Genomic DNA, 12,013 nt, shown 5'->3' with positions numbered 1-12,013 from the left:
ATTCTGAGAAAAAATCTGTTGAGCTACTGTATTAGTACTCATTTTCACATACACACATATATATCACATGCACTGCCTTAAATTTAAATATACATTCAGAATTTAATGAGAATAGTTTTGAAAATGTATTTTAAAAGTAGATCACTATAATCCATCCACCTTTTGTTCTATAAGGTAATTATGAACAACAATAAAGCCAACATTTACTTCTTCTGCCATCTTATTCTCTTGTTAACTTTAGCTTACTTAATTCAATATCCTTCATCTAGCTTTATCTTCTTGTTGAATAGAGACAAATTTTGCCTGTAAGAGATGGTAACTAACAGTAGGGTGAAATGAGAGTCATTGATTATGGGGGAACTAAGGAAATTGCTAAAAGAGTTTGGGTGGTTCTGAATTGTGAACAGATATTTTTCAGATGGGATCTTAATAATGACAGAAGTTCAGTAGGCATAAAAGTAAATGAGTTAGATCAAAGATCTTCTTTTATTCAGCCTACTCCTTTTCCTTCTGGGGTTCCCTCTTGCAAATAAGAAATAAGTATTAATTGTTATTTCACTATGTAAAGAGTACTTGTATTACTAGTGCTATTCTATTCTGGAAATGCATTGTGAGCATAAACTAACAGCCTCTCAGGGTACCTGTGTTATGTAGACACAGAGTATAGTAATTGAGTAATTCTACAGTGGACGTGAGTCTACAGTGTAACTGGGGACAGAGGCTGCACAGGTTTGCAGCACATAAAAAGAAGTACAAGGCAGGGCCTGATGAAGTGGTTGAGCGAGTGAGCCAGTTAGTCAGTGCTGTGGGAATATGGAAGAGTTAAGAGATGAGTGTGAGTCCAGGCAGTCATAAAAGTCTCCAAGAAGGTGGGGCTTGGGTACAACCTTAAAGAATGGGTAGAATCTGGTTAGGTGAAGGATGAGGGAGAGGGTACCTTTCAGTGGTAGTAGATTTGCCATGGTATGGGAGTAAGTGGAAGCAAGAAGCAGGACTTAGCAGAGCCTAGCAAGGCATAAGTTGGGACAAAACCTTGACCTCAGTCTGAAAATTAGCCTTTAACTTGTAGATCTAAGAGGGCAACCTCAAAAATGCAACAGGAGGTCAGAGGGTAGAATGGAATCATCATGAAGGCAAGGATTTTTTTCTAGTTATTAGAACATAACTAGCTAACCAGCTGTATGTTCTAGTTATATGTTCCTAGTTATAATTCTGGAAAATTATAGGGATTAATTTTTTTTTTGTTAAATGAATGAATGAGATTAGATGAAATTAGACAATCCTAACTAAAGTGATTTCAGTGGTAGTGGAAAGAAAGTGATGAATGCAACAGACCAGACATGACAGAAAACTCTTAAATACCTAATAAACCTGCAAGTATCCACTGGGAGAGGAGTAAGGAATTAAGAATTATTCCTTCACTCAGCATGGGGACCATATTGAATGCTTACTATATAGAGTGCTGTGCTTGTCACAGGGGCTGCAGAAATTTGGTTCTGGCTATGGGGTGGCTTGTTATTTTGTAGGGGAAGATTGTACCAGGTGAGTTCTAGGATATACACCTAGGTGACTTGGAAAAATGGTGATTAATTTATATGTTTCTGTCATTGGTTTGATGGGGCAAAGTCACAAAAACAGATGAAAGAGTTTCTGAACCACCACCAGACTGTCAAATAGGCTTTTATCAAAAACTGGAAATAACCACCATCACTAGGATGTCAGCCTGACTCTAATTTCAGTATGTGGGTTTCCCCTGAGCTTTCAAAACCAGCATAAGCCATTATGATGTCAGTGTCCTTTAGACCATTGCAGCAATTATAGTTTATTTTTCTTCTAGATTATTGTGCAAGGTCCATATTTCCTGTTGATTATATATTTACTTTATGTTTTCCATACTGTTACTCCCTAGAAATATAGAGAACATCTTGGTGTCACTCTTAGGTCTACTGATTGTTCTATGACTTCAACACATGTATCATTTGTAATAGAGTAAATTGATTCCAAGGTAGTATTTCTTAAGAAAATGAGAATGATTATGAAAGCATAATAATCCAGGCTGAAACTTGTTACAACAGATATGCACATAACTCTGTTGGAATAATGTTAATTTTCTCCTCCAATAACCATCTATTGATTATTTACTGGAATTTGGAGTTGAGTATAGAGTAAGTTCATCAGTATGCAGCACTAATTCACAAATACACGATAAGGCATTTTAGAGGAAGGAGGAACCTTAATTGAATTTATTTCCACCATACAATCTTGAGCTCTTGTTGTATCCTAAAAGTGGAGAAATAAGCCTTGGGTTTTGCAATATCAAAACATGGTCAATCTGCTCTCCAAGATTTTCAGTGCCTTGGTTAGACATCCAAGCATGAATGCACAGCATAATAAGTGTCAGTGGTGTAGAATTTTTAAAATTCTGTGGGTTCATAAAGAAGAGATTCAGTGATTCCAGCTGTCAGGACAGGGAAGTATGCACAAATGTGGTGAGATTTAAGGGCATATTTGAAGGATGCATAGGATTTTATTGAACAGAGTGGGAGTAGAGATGAGGAGGGAATTCAGGCTTTGGGCACAAAGATGTAAAAAGACAAGAGAATGTGGAAAGTAATTTAGGATGTGTTTTAAAAATAACAAGTAGTCCAATGGGACTTGGCCATGGATCACTTTGAAGGAAATGACAAGAGTTTGAAAAAGTGGTCGGAACCAAAAATGTACTACATTAAATCACATATCAATGAAGGTGTATTTTTCTTAGGCATATAAGAGTCACTGAATAGCTAAACCAGCAGAGAGTAATGGTAAGACTTACCTTTTGATAGTGGATTCTAATGGAGATAGAGGTTTTCTTGTCTTTTTTCTAAACTTTTATTATAGATTCAGGGGGATACATATGCAGGTTTGTAACATAGACATGGGTATATTGCATGATGTTGAGCTTTGGAGTACAAATGACCCCCTTACTTAGGTAGTGAGCATAGTATCCAATAGTTTTTCAACCCTTGTCCCTTCTTCTCTTCTCACTCTAGTAGTGCCTGGTTTCTGTTGTCATTATCTTTGTGTCTATGATTACCTGATGTATAGCTCCCACTTATAAGTGAGGACATGCAGTATTTAGTTTTCTGTTCCTGCATTAATTCACTTAGGATAATGGCCTCCAGCTACATCTATGTTGCTGCAAAGGATATGATTTTACTTTTTTTTTGGCTCCATTATATTCCATGATGAACATGTACCACGTTGTCTTTAACAAGTCCACCATTGATGGGCACCTAGGTTGATTCCATGTCTTTGCTATGTCAGTAGTACTGCAATGAACATGTGAGTGCACTTGTCTTTTTGGTAGAATGATTTGCTTTCTTTTGGATATACAGAAAAGAATGGGATTGCTGGGTTGACTAGTAAGTAGTTCCGTTTTAAGTTCTTTGAGAAATCTCCAAACTGCTTTCCATGATGGCTGAACTAATTTTCCTTCCCACCAAAAGTGTATAATGCATTCCCTTTTCTCTGCAGCCTTGCCAATATTTGTTGTTTTTTGACTATTTAGTCAATGGTAAACCATTCTGACTGGTGTGAGAAGGTATCTCATAGTAGTTTTGATTTGCATTTCTCTGGTGTTTAGTGATGTGGGATATTTTTTCACATTTATTGGCTGCTCATATATCTTCTTTTGAGAACTGTCTGTTCATGTTTTTGCCCATTTTTTAATGGGATTGTTTTCTGCTTGTTCAGTTATTTAAATTCCTTATACAGTCTGGAAAATAGACACTTGTTGGATGTGTATTTGGTGAATATTTTCTCCCATTCTGTAGATTGTCTGTTTACTCTGTTGATAGTTCCTTTTGCTGTGCAGAAGCTGTCTAGTTTAATTGGTTCCACTTGTCAATTTTTGTTTTTGTTGCAATTGCTTTTGAGGAATTAGTCATAAATTATTTCCCAAGGCTGATATCCAGAATGGTGTTTCCTAGGTTTTCTTCTAGGTTTCTTCTAGCTTCAGATCTCACATTTAAATCTTTATTCCATCTTGAGTTAATGTTTCTATATGGTGAAAGGTAGGAGTCCAGAATCATTCTTCTGCATATGGCTAGACAGCTATCCTGGCACCATTTATTGAATAGGGTGTCCTTTCCCTACTGTTCAGTTTTGTCATCTTTGTTAAAGATGAGATGGCTGTACTTGTGAAGCTTTATTTCTGGTGTCTCTATTCTGTTTCATTGGTCTGTGTGTCTGTTTTTGTAGTAGTACCATGCTGTTTTGGTTACGGTAGCCTTATAGTTTGAAGTTGAGTAATGTGATGCCTCTGGTTTTCTTCTTTTTGCTTAGTATTACTTTGGCTATTGGGCTTTTTCTGATTCCATATGAATTTTAGGATAGTTTTTTCTAGTTCTGTGAAAAATGATGTTGGTAGATCGACAGGAATGGCATCGAATTTGTAGATTTTTGGGGGGCACTGTGGCCATTTTAACGATATTGACTCTTCCAACCTATGAGCTTGGAATGTTTTTTTGTTTGTATCACCTATGGTTGTTTTTAGTAGTGTTTCATAGTTCCCTTGTAGAGATCTTTTACCTTCTTCCTTGGTTAGATGTATTCCTAGGTATTTTATTTTATTTTTATTTTATTATTATTTTTTTTTTTTGCTGCTATTGTAAATGGGATTGTTCTCTTGATTTGGCTCTTAGCTTTAACATTATTGGTGGATAGAAATGCTATTGATTTTTATACATTGATTTTTGTATCCTGAAATTTTACTGAAGTCATTTATCCGTTCTAGAAGCCTGAAATTTTACCGAAGTCATTTATAGTTCTCGGAGTCATTAGGGCTTTCTAGGTATAGAGTCATATTGGCCATAAAGAGAGATAGGTTGACTTTTTGTTTTCCTATTTGGATTTTTTTATTTCTTTCTCTTGCCTGATTGCTCTGGCTAGCACTTCCAGTATTATGTCGAGTAGGCACAATGAGAATGGGCATCCTTGTCTTGTTCCAGTTCTCAAGGAGATTGCTTCTACTTTTTGCCTGTTCGGTATCATGTTGACTGTGGGTTTGTCATAGATCACTCTTATTATGTTGAGGCATGTTCCTTTGATACCTATTTTCTTGAGGGTTTTTATTATGAAGGGATGTTGGATTTTATCAAAAGCTTTTTCAGAGTCTATTGAGGTGATCATATGGCTTTTGTTTTTAATTCTATTTATGTAGTGAATCACATTTATTGATTTATATATGCTGAACCAACCTTGCATCCAGGAATGAAGCCTATTTGATCATAGTGAATTGACTTTTTCATGTGCTGTTGGATTTGGTTTGCTAGTGTTTTGGTGAGGAATTTTCTGTCTATGTTCACCACGGATATTGGCCTGTAGTTTTCTTTTTTCATTGTGTCATTGTCAGATTTTGGTATCAGGGTGATAGTTGCTTTCTAGAATGAGTTAGGGAGGAGACACTTCTTGATTTTTTGAAAATAGTTTTAGTAGGATTGATACCAAGTCTTTTTTATATGTCTGGTAGAATTTAGCTGTGAATCACTCTGGCCTGAGACATTTTTTGGTTGGTAGGCTTTTTATTACTCATTCAATTTTGGAAGTCATTATTGGTCTATTCAGGGTTTTAATTCCTTCCTGATTCAATGTTGGCAGATTGTGTGTTTCCAGGAATTTATTCATTTCCTCTAAATTCTCTAGTTTGTTTGCAAAGAAGAGTTAATAATAGTCTCTGATAATCTTTTGTATTTCTGTGGGATCAGTTGTAATGTCACCTTTGTCATTTCTGATTGGGCTTATTTGGATCTTCTCCCTTTTTTTCTTTGTTAATTTGGCTTGTTGTCTATTGATATTGTTCATCCTTTCAAATAACCAACATTTGCTTTCATTGATACTTTGTATGTATTTTTGGGTCTCAATTTCATTCTGTTATGCTCTGATTTTAGTGTTTCTTTTTTTTTTCTGATGTTACATTGTCAATTTAAGATCTTTCTAATTTTTTTAAATTAGCCATTTAACACCATAAACTTTCCTGTTTTTACTACCTTTGCTGCATCCCAGAGATTTTAGTATGCTGTGTCCCTTTTTTTTAATTTGTTTAAAATATTTTTTAAAAAATTCTCCTTTATTTTATTGTTTATCCAAAAGTCATTCAAGAGCAAGTTGTTTTCATTTCCATGTAATTGTGTGGTTTTGAGAGATTTTGATATTGATTTCTATTTTTATTCCAGTGTGGTTCAAGAGTATGATTGTATGTTTTCAATTTTTTCAAATGTACCGAGACTTGCTTCATGTCTGGGCATGTGTTCAATCTTGATACGTTCTGTGCAAATGAGAAGAATGTTTATTCTGTGGTTGGCAGGTAGAGTATTCCATAGATGTCTGTTAGGTCCAATCGGTAAGTGTCAAATTCAAGTTCAGAATTTCTTTGTTAGTTTTCTGCCTTGATCATTTGTCTGATACTGACAGTGGAATGTCAGAGCCCCCCACTATTAGTATGTGGTTGTCTCTGTCTTTTCAGAGGTCTGGAAGTACTTGTTTTATGAATCTGACTACTCCAATGTTGTATGCATAATATATTTAGGACGTTAAGTCTTATTGTCGAATTGAGCCCTTTATTATTATGTAATGCCCTTTTTGGTCCTATTTGGCTGTTGCCAGTTTAAAGTGTGATTTATCTGACATAAGAATGACAACCTGGGCTCTTTTCTGTTTTCTGTTTATGTGCTGGATCTTTCTCTAATCCTTTACTTTGAGCCTATGGGTGTCATTACATGTGAGATGGATCTCTTGAAGATAGCATATGAATGGGTTTCGTTTGTTTCCGACTTGCCATTCTGTGTCTTTTAAGTGGGGAACTTAGACCATTTACATTCAAGGTTAATATTTATGTGTGAGGTCTTGAGCTTATCATGAAGTTATTAGCTGGTTTGCTTTGAAATATAAGTTTCTGTTGTGTGGTTGCTTTATAGGGACTGTGGGCTATGTACTTAAGTGTATTTTTGTGGTAGCCAGTATAGTTTTTTCATTCCCATATTTAGAACTCCCATAAGGATTTCTTGTAAGGCCGGTCTAGTGATAACAGATGCCCTTAGGACTTACTTGTTTTGAAATATTTTTAAAATCTCCTTCACTTACGAGCTTAGTTTGGTGGGATAAATTTTTTTTTTTTTTTTCTTGAGACAAAGTCTTGCTCTGTCTCCCAAGCTGGAGTGCACTGGCACAATCTCAGCTTACTGCAACCTCCGCCTCCCAGGTTCAAGTGTTTCTCCTGCCTCAACCTCCCAAGTAGCTGGGACTACAGGTGTGTGTCACCACACTCAGCTAATTTTTGTATTTTTATTAGAGACGGGATTTCATTATGTTGGCCAGACTAGTCTCGAACTCCTGACCTCATGATCTGCCTGCCTCGGCTTCCCAAAGTGCTGGGGTTACAGGCATGAGCCACTGTGCCCAGCTGGGATACGACATTTTTGATTGGAATTTCTTTTCTTTGAGAATGCTGAAAATAGTCCCTCAATCTCTCTGGCTTGTAAGGCTTCTGCTGAGATGTCCACTCTTAGCCAAATGGGGTTCCCTTTTATGCAATTTGACATTTTTGTTTAGCTGGCTTTAAGATTTTTTTCTTTAGCATTGATCTTGGACAATGTGGTGACTATATGCCTTGGTGATGTTCATTTTGTATAGTATCTGGCAGGTGTTTTCTGGATTTTTTGTATCTAAATGTCTTGCTCTCTAGCAAAGTTAGGGAAATTTTCTTGAATTATCCCCCTAAATACGTATTCCAGGTTTTTAAATTTTTCTTCTCTCTCAGGAATAATTTGTAGGTTTGATCTTTTTACATAATTGCACATTTCTCAAAGATTGTCTTCATTTAAAAAATACTCTCTTTTTTTTATATATGTGTGTCTGGGTTAGTTCAAAAGACTAGTTCTTAAGCTCTGAAATGGTTTCTTCTGCTTGGTTTAGTCTAGTGATAACGCTTTCACTTGTATTTTGAAGTTCCTTAAGTGAGTTGTCCAATTCTAGAAGCTGTGATTAATTACATTTTAAGATTTATCTCCTCTTTCATTTTCTGGACTGCTTTAGAAGTTTCTTTTCAATCTTGTGTTGGATCTCATTGAGCTTCCTTGCAATCCATGATTTGAATTCTTTATCTGTCACTTCTGAATTTCTATTTTCATTAGGGACCTTTGCTGGAAAGCTAGTGCAATCCTTTGATGGTGTCACTGCATTCATATTTTTCATAGTGTCAGGATTTTTGTGCTTGTTCCTTTTCATTTGGAAATTTTGGCACTTCTAATTTTTATAATTATTTTCATGTTTGTAGGATTTTTTTTCTTTTTCTTTATCTCCCTATCATACCATTGCTATTTTTTTCTTTCCCTTTTCCTTTTCCTTTTCCCCGCTCCATTGGGTCTTTTGGTTCTGCTTCTGTAGCCTTATGTACTTCTTTCTGTAGGTTTTATATTGGGGCTGTGCAGTTTGACGTATATGCCAGTAGACAGTGCTTATGCATGATAGCAGGCTGTGGCCAATGTGACTACGTATATACTTGATCCTTGTTTACTGGCAGAAGCTCTCTGTTGCCTCAGGCAATGGGCTGATTCTTGGAACGCACAGTTGTCTGAGCTCCCTGCTCAGCCCAGGGGATTGGGGGCCGCAATGGGTGGGGCCAGACCAGGTAGGTTCATCTACAGGTCTCCTAATGACAGGGGCAAGCAACTGTGCTGCAGGAGAATCTGGGGAGCAGCCACCAAGTGCCCAGTTGTGTACCTCAGCATCAGGCTGGGAAATCTCCTTAACCCCAAGTGCACTGCATGGGAAGGGTAGCAGCCTATAAACCCCTAATCCAAGAGAGTAAGTGCTTCAGATGCCTAGAGATCTGCCTGGATATAGAGCAGAAAGGCTATCCTTGCACCACAATCTCTGCACAGGAGGGGTGGGATGGCTCAGGCTGCCAATTCCAGTGAGCTGGTGCTCCTAATGGCTGGAGATTTGCCTGGGCATGGAGCAGAGAGTGCCTCATTGCCTCATGGTCTATGTTCAGAATAGGTGTGGTGGCTCAGGCTGCTGAGCCAGATGAGCAGGTGCTTTGAATGCCCAGAGATCTGCCCTGACGTGAAACAGAGTTTGCCTCCCTGCACCAGGATCACTGCACAGGATGAGTGGTGCAGGTCAGACTATTGCTCCAGGTGAACAGGTTGTCTGAATGCCTGGAGATCTGCCTAGCCATGGAGTGGAGAGGGACTTGCTGTACCATGATCTATGTCTGTCATGGGTGGGGCAACTCAGGCTACTGGTCTGGTCAAGTGGGTGCTCCAAATGCCTGGATTTCTGCCTGGGAGTAGAGCAAAGAGGGCCCTGCTGCACCACAATCTCAGGCGAGCAGGCTGGACACCTGCAGATTGGTTCCAGATTGCCAAGCTGGCCCTAGATACAAGTATTACTGCCCAGTAGAAACTGCAGCTTTATCAGCTCTCCTCCTGTCCCAGTGTTGTGACAGAGGAGAACACAATTCCAGCACCTACTGCTGAGGGGCTTTCCACAGTTCTGGCTGTGGAGACTCCTACACTTCTCTAGAGTGAGCGCCCTGGTCTCTGGCTAGAGATTAAAATGAATGGCTGCCTTGCTACGCACTCAGATTAAAAATGGCATCCTGATCTTGGTCCTGGGTATGGGAAAATGTCTGCAGCTTTTCCTCACGTCTTTCTCTCACAGTGTCTCCAAGAAACTCTGCAAGTTAGCTCTAGGGCTTGGGAGATACAAAGTGCTTTCCCTTGGCATGCTTTGCTGGGATCCCCAGTGGAAAGGCAGGTCACAGAAGGAGGCTCTCTGCCTCTCTCATGTACCTGAGTTTCTCTCACTTTTATTAGCTGGATGCCATCAAAGGGGCTGTTTGCCCATGTTTCCCTCCCTGGGATTTGGGGTGTCCTTCAATTTAGGTTGTCCTGGTGGATTCCCATTTTCTTTCTTGAAATAAAGCCCACACAGTTGGCCTTTATGCACTATCTTGCTATTTCCACATGGCTGAGGCATGCTACAAGGCTCTAATCTACTATCTTGGGGGAAAAAAAGGAAATAGCAGTTTTAAGACTAGGTCATACACTAACATCATGTAGAGATAGCTTAAAAATACAGATTTCTGATCTCTTCACAAAAACAACACAATAAATAATCTCTGAGAAGTGCAACTCAACTAGGGATGGGTATTTCTTAGGCGCCAGAGTGATTTCTTATGCTGCCAGAATGGCAACTGCCTGAAGACTTATGCTTACATTTATGTTTATATTTGGGGAGAGAGACATTGATGAGAGCCTAGATACTGAGATCCCCATTTAGGGAGCTGCCAGGGGTCCAGGTGAGGAGCAATGAGGGGCTGAGCTGGAGCAGGAGCAGTGCTGGGGGAGAGGACGGGCAGAGCCAAGGGCTACCTCTGAAGTAGAAATGTTAGTTGGATACTGGAGTCTCTTTGGTTGAAGGAGTGAGGAGGGAGTTAGAAGATGACTTGAAGTAAAAATATTGCTAGATACACATTATAGCTGTGATGCTTGTGTGTATTTTTAGCTGAGTCTGTGGCACCAAATGGACCATTTCAGGCTGCTGGTACAGGGGGCCAAAGTTTGATTTAATCTAAGGCATGAGGAATGGGCCTTTGAGATCAGCCACACCAAGTTCATTTATAGATAAGAAAACTGAGTCTCAGGGAGAGAAATACATGTGTCTGAGCCTGTTCTGGTAACCAGTGAGACCAAATTAAGACCACGTCTTTTGACTTTTCAAGTTGGTATCTTCTGCTGTGAGATTATGTAAATAGTTCCTGCAGCAATCATATTAACTTTTGTGATTTGGTTGATTGCTTTCTCATTTAACACCCCTTATAGCTGAAAGCTGAATCATGAGCCACATCTACACTGCTATGAAGTGTGTATGTAAGAGCATTGGGGACTTATGTGGTGAAGTGGATTATTTTCAGTGCAGTAATCCAATGTGACAAAAGTTTAGAAATTTCTCCTGGGTAAAAACTGTATATTTCCAGCACAAAGTATAGAGCTTTAGCCACATTAGCTATTCCATAAGTATGTGTTGAATAAGTGATCTAAAACCAAGGGAAGTTTTTGAATTATAGTCATTTTTTAAACAGGAAATTTAACTACAGTGAATTCATCAGGTCTCTACTTTGCCCAAAAGTAGGCACTCACTCTGAGTCACATGGTTCTCATTTTTTGAATAAGAAACAGCAAAGAGGACTATCAGTTGAAAAAGGAAGGAAACAGTGTGAGTGCTAGGAATGCTCTGATCTAAATGTGATCTCTTACTGGAATGCCAAAAATATGAACTCTCCAAGTGGGCTGGCTCAGTGACCTCAACATATAAACATCTTTTCTTTCTAGAAACAAGCTGTCTTCTTCTTATTTCTGATCTAACATACATACATTCACAAACTCAAACACACATGCACACGCACACACACACACACACACATTTTCCTTTTTGATTCTCTATGAAGGTATAGCCTATGTATTGCGTTTTGTATGGTCTTAAAATAACTCTATCATATATTTAAAATGCAAAATCTTTATTCTTGAGGACTGCCTTATTCTACTATGAAAACCTCTGGACAAGCAGATTATTGACTAACCCCTGACTTTGCTCTTCATCTGATTAGATCCTTGAAAGAGATCATAAGACATCCTTTAAAAGCCTAAAGGCCTTGGAAGTTCTGAGTAATCATAGAAGGCTTTTTTACCCTATTTTTCTGAAATGTCATGGCCACCCTGGGCAGTATCAAAGGAGATCACTGTTTGCACCAGGAATTTAAAAAGAAAAAAAGAAGTTTAAAACTTATTTGGGAAAACTAAAAGTTCATCTCTGAGTTATGTGTCATGTGGAGAATATTTTGCCCCTTTCTTTCATTGACTAGACAACTATGGGATAAAAAATGCATCTCTGGTATAACCCATGTAAGAAATACTGTAAGATTGTCATGTGCTGGCTATGACAAAATACTCTTTTTTCCAGTGATACT

General features: G+C 38.3%; 1 protein-coding gene and 1 long non-coding RNA gene across 2 annotated transcripts in view; one reads left to right on the top strand and one right to left on the bottom strand.

The window, feature by feature from the left end:
* LOC126934772 (uncharacterized) overlaps nt 1-12,013 on the bottom strand; it is an 84,831-nt gene that overhangs the window by 18,751 nt on the left and 54,067 nt on the right. The gene's annotated exons all lie outside the window — the stretch shown is intronic.
* Nucleotides 1-12,013, top strand: part of RAB38 (RAB38, member RAS oncogene family) — a 62,175-nt gene that overhangs the window by 13,076 nt on the left and 37,086 nt on the right. The gene's annotated exons all lie outside the window — the stretch shown is intronic.

The sequence above is a fragment of the Macaca thibetana genome, chromosome 14, assembly GCF_024542745.1.
Source record: "Macaca thibetana thibetana isolate TM-01 chromosome 14, ASM2454274v1, whole genome shotgun sequence".
NCBI lineage: Eukaryota > Metazoa > Chordata > Mammalia > Primates > Cercopithecidae > Macaca > Macaca thibetana.
This window is presented reverse-complemented; position numbering and strand designations above follow the sequence as displayed.